Source organism: Archocentrus centrarchus, chromosome 2 (genome assembly GCF_007364275.1).
Source record: "Archocentrus centrarchus isolate MPI-CPG fArcCen1 chromosome 2, fArcCen1, whole genome shotgun sequence".
NCBI classification, from domain to species: Eukaryota; Metazoa; Chordata; class Actinopteri; order Cichliformes; family Cichlidae; genus Archocentrus; species Archocentrus centrarchus.
In genome coordinates this window covers 16,427,660-16,434,227 of record NC_044347.1, presented here as the reverse complement: position 1 = coordinate 16,434,227, position 6,568 = coordinate 16,427,660, and positions in this window count along the sequence as shown.

The following is a 6,568-nucleotide window of genomic DNA, read 5'->3' as shown; positions in this document are numbered from 1 at the left end:
ACATGGCAACATCACACAGTTGCTGCAGATTTGTCAGCTGCACATCCATTATGAGAATCCATTGTGCCGCCGCATCCTAAAAGTGTTCTATTTGATTGAGATCTGTTGACTGTGGAGGCCATTTGAGTACAGCAAACTCACTGTTCATGGTCAAGAAACCAGTTTGAGTTGATCTGAGTTTTGCGACATGGTGTGTTATCCTGCTGGAAGCAGCCATTAGAAGTTGGGTACACTGTGGTCATAAATGGATGGACATCGTCAGGAACAATAATCAGGTAGGCTGTGGAGCTTAAATGATGCTCAATTGGTACTGGGTGTGCCAATAAAATATCTCCCACACCATTTAACCACCAGCAGCAGCCTGAACTGTTGCTACAAGGAAGGATGGATCCATGCTTTCATGTTGTTTACAACAAATTCTGACCATCAGAATGTCACAGCAGAAATTGAAAGTCATCCGATCAGGCAACATTTTTCCAGTCCTCTATTGTCCAGTTTTGTTGAGGCCATACAAACTGTACTCTCATTTTCCTGCTCTCAGCTGACAGGAGTGGCACCCAGGGTGGTCTTCAGCTGCTGTAGCCCATGTGCTTTAAGGTTCTACATGTTGTGTGTTCAGAGATGCTCTTCTGCATACCTTGGTTGTAACGAGTGGTCTGACAGTCTTCACACAGAGAACTGCTGCTCACTGGATATTTTCTCTTTTTCAGACCATTCTCTGTAAACCCTACAGATGGCTGTGTGGAAAATCCCAGAAGATCAGCAGCTTCTGAAATGCTCAGACCAAGAACCACGCCATGTTTAAAGTCACTTAAATCACCTTTCTTCCCCATTCTGATGCTCAGTTTGAACGATACTGTAATGTTTTTAGTCTAGTGTAATCTTTTCAAAGTACTGAACTGTTGTTGAACATTATCCCCGACACACTGTAAAATAACAGCGTCCTGCTGGGAAAAGGCTGTTTTCGTACAGTGTAAAGTTACAGAAACCTCACTTTTAACATCTGTTGTTTCTTTTCCCCCAAGCCTAACACTTAGTGAAAGAATAATTTGACATTTGCTTCCTTGCTGTGTATTTGATACCACTGTGTGTGTATTGTATACACAGCAAAGAAAAACCCACCTTTAACATATCAGCTCATAAGCTTGGGATGCTGTACTAGAGTTAGTTTGTACTTATGTTGTTGATTTTGTTATATTTAGACAGCAGTACCCCCCCCCCCCCCCCCCCCCCCCCCCCACACACACACACACACACACACACACCACCACCACCTGCAAGCTTTTGTGATAAGCTAACCTGTTGCTGCCTCATACTGCAGGCACAATAGTATATCAATCTTCTCAGTTAGCAAGACAGCAAAACAAAAACAGGCACAAGATGCCAAAACTGGAACTGTCTTCAGGATATTTATGTTCAGTGCAAAAGATCCAAAAGAAAAAATCTGGCTTTTCCCAGTGCTGGCTTAGATGTGTATATCTGCATCTCTAACCTGCTTGCAACGATAATTCTGTTTATGCTGAATGACAAACATCTGTGTCAAAACTTTTCAGGAACCAAAATAATACAAAGAAGCTGGTTTGTAGCAACACTGCGCATGTTCCGCTCAAATCCAGTGGGATTTGGAAAAGGTTACCTCTTAAAGTGATTCTAAGTGGTGATTTAGTCCACACTCTGTTCAGTAAGCTGCAGACTACCAGAAGATCCTCCAGAGGATAAACTGCTGCCCCTCCATCTTTCCCGCCCCTCTCTTCCCTTTCTCTGCTCTCTTTTGATCTGCATTTCTCTTCCCCTCAATCATACTGACAGCAGCGTGATGTTAGGCTGCAGGAATTTTCGCTGTAATTTGTGTGTGTGTGTGTTTGTGTGTGTGCCTTTGCAGCAGTGGGTGTGTACATGCATGCATTATGTTCTGTGCGTTTTCTGCTCGCGTGCCAACAGGCTGCTGTTTGCATTTGAATGTATGCACATGTGTGTGTGTGTGTGTATGTTTGGCAGGGAAAGAGTGAGGTATCTTCTCTTTGTAGCGCACCTGCTTCCTCACCTTTCACCCTTGTGACTTTAACGGCCCTTTGCTCTGCTTCGCTTCCAACACACGTAAAAAGTGAAGTCATCACTACAGTAAAAAGCCCCGTTTTATCTTTCAGGGACACCAAATGCTCATAGCAGAGGGTCCTGATGCCCTGGTGCATTGTTTGCTTAAAAGTTTAAATAACATCTGGGAAAGACACCCCCCCCCCCCCCACCCCCCCCCCCCCCCCCACCCCTTATGGCTTTAATGCCTTAATGGAATGGTCCTGGTCTAGATTGTGAGTCCCAGCAGTCTTAGAAAAGATCTACTATCATAAAGCTCCAAAATAATAAGCCTAATCGCTTTTTGAAGAATTCAGATGTGTGATAAAATTACTTAATGGCCATTATAGACTGACCTTATAAGGGTTTATGAGTTAGTGCCTGCATGACTGGCTGGCTGGTTTGGTGAGTTCATTGTGTAAAAACTCTTTGAATGAATGAGCCTTTTGACCTGGTAGGAAGTCAAAGAAACCTTGGTGGTCTCCACTAGACAAGACTAAACTGCCAACTGTTTCCAGTAACTGCTTTGCTTTTGGCTTCGGACATTGTGCTCATTGCCTAATGAGAGCACAAGGTAATGGAAGGGCCTCAGGAAAGGAGGGGAAAAAAGAGAGAACTTATGACTAAATAATCTAGCTGTTTTCATTAATAACGCCGTGGAAGAATGGATGCCAGCGCTGGTCTGTCAGTTTGTTAGTCCATCAGTGGGTCCAGACAGATCAGCCACAACATTAATACCACTGACAGGTGAAGTAAACGTTGAGTCTTACTTCTGAAATGCACCACATTTCCAAACAAGCTAATAGATAGATACTTTATTAATCCCCTTAGGGCCATGTAGCAGAGTCAAGACATAAAATAAGCACAAAGCTTAAAATATCCACAATACATAAAAACAAATTAAAAGTCAAAATCATCCCCATAAAACTAATGATCAGTGTTATACAATAAATAAAGAAGCTGAATATAAGATATTGTCCCCATGCCTCATGGCCGACCCCAGCAGGAAAATGCCCAATGCAGCTCTGAAACAAGACGAGCACTGACCTGCCAACCCGTTCAGATTTCAATCAGGTCAACCACCCATGTGATGGGTCAGAACAAGCCCAATCCATGGAGGCCCCACCACACAAAGGACCCAAAGGATCCACTGCCAATGACTTAGTGAAAGCACAAAGGCTCAGAGCTGTTTGGATGGCAATATTAGGCTGTTGGTTTTAATGTTGTGGCGTATTTTTACAAACTTTCTCTTGCTACAAAGTCTAAAAAGGATGTCCAGGAGTCAGTTAAAAAGTGGTAACATCCATGACATTGGTCCAACTCTTGTTTTGGAACCACACATTGAATAAATTTGTCCAGTAATTATTCATAATTGATGCCCAGATACCCTCAAAAGGTTTGCTCCAAAGAGTCAAAAAGATGATAAAGCGGCACGTGAATTGGGGGGTTTTGTTCTGATTGAAAAGCCACTACTGTGCGAACATGCAACACCTCTCAGCTTTCAGTTTGTCCAGCCCTCGCTCATCACGCGCAAATTCTAAATACTGAGACGAGACCTTCGCCAACCAATGGGTGACGTCAGGGTGGTTTATGTCCATTTTTTATGTCCAATCTTTAGCTACAAGCTGCAAAACTAATATTGCTGCTGTTCTAGCTTACTCATTGTGAGCCCGCTTAGCTCAAAACACCACTTAACTAAATCACATCAGCAAGCATTCATCCACACATGAATGTATGTATACACACCTAAAATGAGAAGCTGTTGAAATGTCTGAACCAAATACATACACAGACATTTATGAATCCTCCCTCCGTGTATAATGCTGTTTATGTGATTCTTTTTCAGTGTGTTGTCTTTATTGCCAAAAGCACACTAAGCGGCCAAACCTGTTGCATAAGAACTGAGCACCTGCTAATCATAACATCACCTCTTGGCACCGATCCTCGCTCACAAAAATGAAAAAAAAAAAAAATGAGTGGAGTTTATTCAAACCGCCCTGACAAACACGCCTTACTCGGGTTGGATGGGATTAGCGAGAGGACAAAGCACGATTAAGTCATCTCTGGGCAGTTTCACACATGTCACACACCCGTTCATTCATGCTGTTTATGTCAATAAGCGCTTCAGCAGATGGAAATGGTGATGTGCTGTTATTATATGAGAATCGCAGGTAGAAACATGATAACTGTAGGTTGACAGTTAGGTAATGCGATGACTTCATCTGAAATATTGACAGGTTTGAACCAGCTTTTGGCTTCAAACAGAGTAAAAAAAACATTTTCCCAGATATGCTTTGACCGAAGAGATTGACAGACTCATTTAACATTGTCCCGTATGGCTCTGACAGGGTTTATCTGAGGTTTCTGTCCACAGATGGTGGCTAATTAACAGCATTCGTCTTCACACCTTCTCTGTTGACAACACTGACAACACGGTCATGGAGAAAATATGTGCTCACACCAGCTTTTAAGAGCTATTGTTTTTCTGGCTCCATGGGTGAAGGAAGGCCTGAAAGAAATTTCCAAAAAGCCTCTTTTGTTTTTTTCTAATCTTTGCTTTCTCTTGGCACTGCTGCCTTCCAGAGTCTATTTACATCCTGTGTTTTTTTAGATTTGGACTGTGCTACTGATGCTGCAGAGCAGATGATAGGATTTAACAGGTAACGGTGATTAACTCTTGTGTTATCACATCAATCACCTGAAGTCGATCGTCTCTTTTTTGTTACATTTGGAAAGGGGTTTTTTTTCTTTTTTTTTTTATAAAAAAAAAGGTGTTTTGTGCTGTGTAAATACAGTCAAACAAATTTGTTTCCCATCTGTTCAAAAATACATCAGCACAGCCAGCCAGCTTGCTTTCGCTCACAGTTCTAGTGTTTCCAAATCTTTCTGCTTTCCTCCAAGTTTCCTGTAACCAGTAATACAGATCAGCAAAAAAATCAGGGCCATCACTCACCAGAGATACAACGCTGATCTCAAAACTCATTTATTTGACTCCCACCAGGACTGTAAGGGACTGATTTGGAGACACATCACATCCAATCCTGAGCTATTTTCCCATCCCCTCGGTGAACTTTTTTATGAACTATGTGATATATTTCTGATCCATCTTGGAAATTTTGCAGATATGTGATACTTGCACATGTAGGAATCCCAGCAGGGCCGCATTACATGTCTGTGACCCTTGGATTTGTTGCACAATCTCAGATCGAATCTGCGTTCTCCAGCCCGAAATATGCCTGTGTGTCTGTTGCATCTTACATCTGTAAATCTGAACAGGCTGCAGTTGCACTGTAATGACTAATAGCTACATTTCTACAGAGCTGATTGTGTCTCATATTCATTAGGACGGTTATTGCTCTGATGATGCAAACTCAGCTGTGTGTATGCTTTACATATTGCAAGCACATCCCTTAATTCTTTACAGACACACTTGCTCACACATTTTGAAGTTCTGTCTATCGCCTGTAGCCCAGATCTCTGAGTAAGCCGATGTGGAGTCTGTCTTAGACTGCAGGGAATTACCTCAGCTCTGAATCATGTGGCGCATTGCCTAGAGTGTGCACAATGCAATCAGCCAGCAATCTTTCTTACTCATAAACTGTCAGAGGGCCTCACACAGAGGCTGGACACACACTGCAGGAGTCGAGACAAACACACTGCTTCTATGTTCCAATTAGGCCGTCGCGGGCAAATTCAGCAGAAGTGGGGAGATTTTCATTTTTCGGTGCAGAGGCAACTCGAGATTAGCGATGAATAAATTTGATTTGAACTTTGTGCTCTGTTTTTTTTAGATGGACAGAAAACGGAAAAAGTTGAAACAGCACCCACGTAGGCACAAGTTTAGGTTGTAGATGTTATATCTCAAAATAAGTTCTATAGTTAAGGAGCTGCAGGCAAGATCAGCGAGTGAGAGCCATGTGCAGCAGATCAGGAGTGTCAAACATATGGCTGCTGGGCCAGAACTTGTACACTAAAATGTCTAATCTGGCTCACTGGATGGCTTTGCAAGGTGTTTTTTTTTTTCTTTTCTTTTTTTTGTAATGTAATGCATTGTTGTTCCTGGTGTGATGATGCCAACAGTAAAACACAGGAACTGAAATGTATAGAAAGCATTTCTGGATCTTTGTAACTCCCCTGTTATTACACGTGTAATAACATAGTTAAAATTGTATGTATTTTTTTCTGAACACATCTTTTGCCATTTATCTTCTGTTTTGTAAACAGATGGTTCACTTTATGTAAAAATTATTAAAGTGGTCGAGTCCATTTGAGATCAAATTTTGACTGTGAAACCCCCGAATCTACTTTTAATTACTGTACAGTACTGTGCAAAAGTCCTGACCCACCCCTCTTTTTTTCCTGTTTTGCTGCCAAAGAGCCAGACTTACTTGTCATTTTCAATGTGGTCCTGAGAACTAGTTCTCCAGGCTACTCATTTTCAGTTGAATTTTTGTACCTGACCATATTCAGAGAGTTTGTTTGTTATGCCACTTAA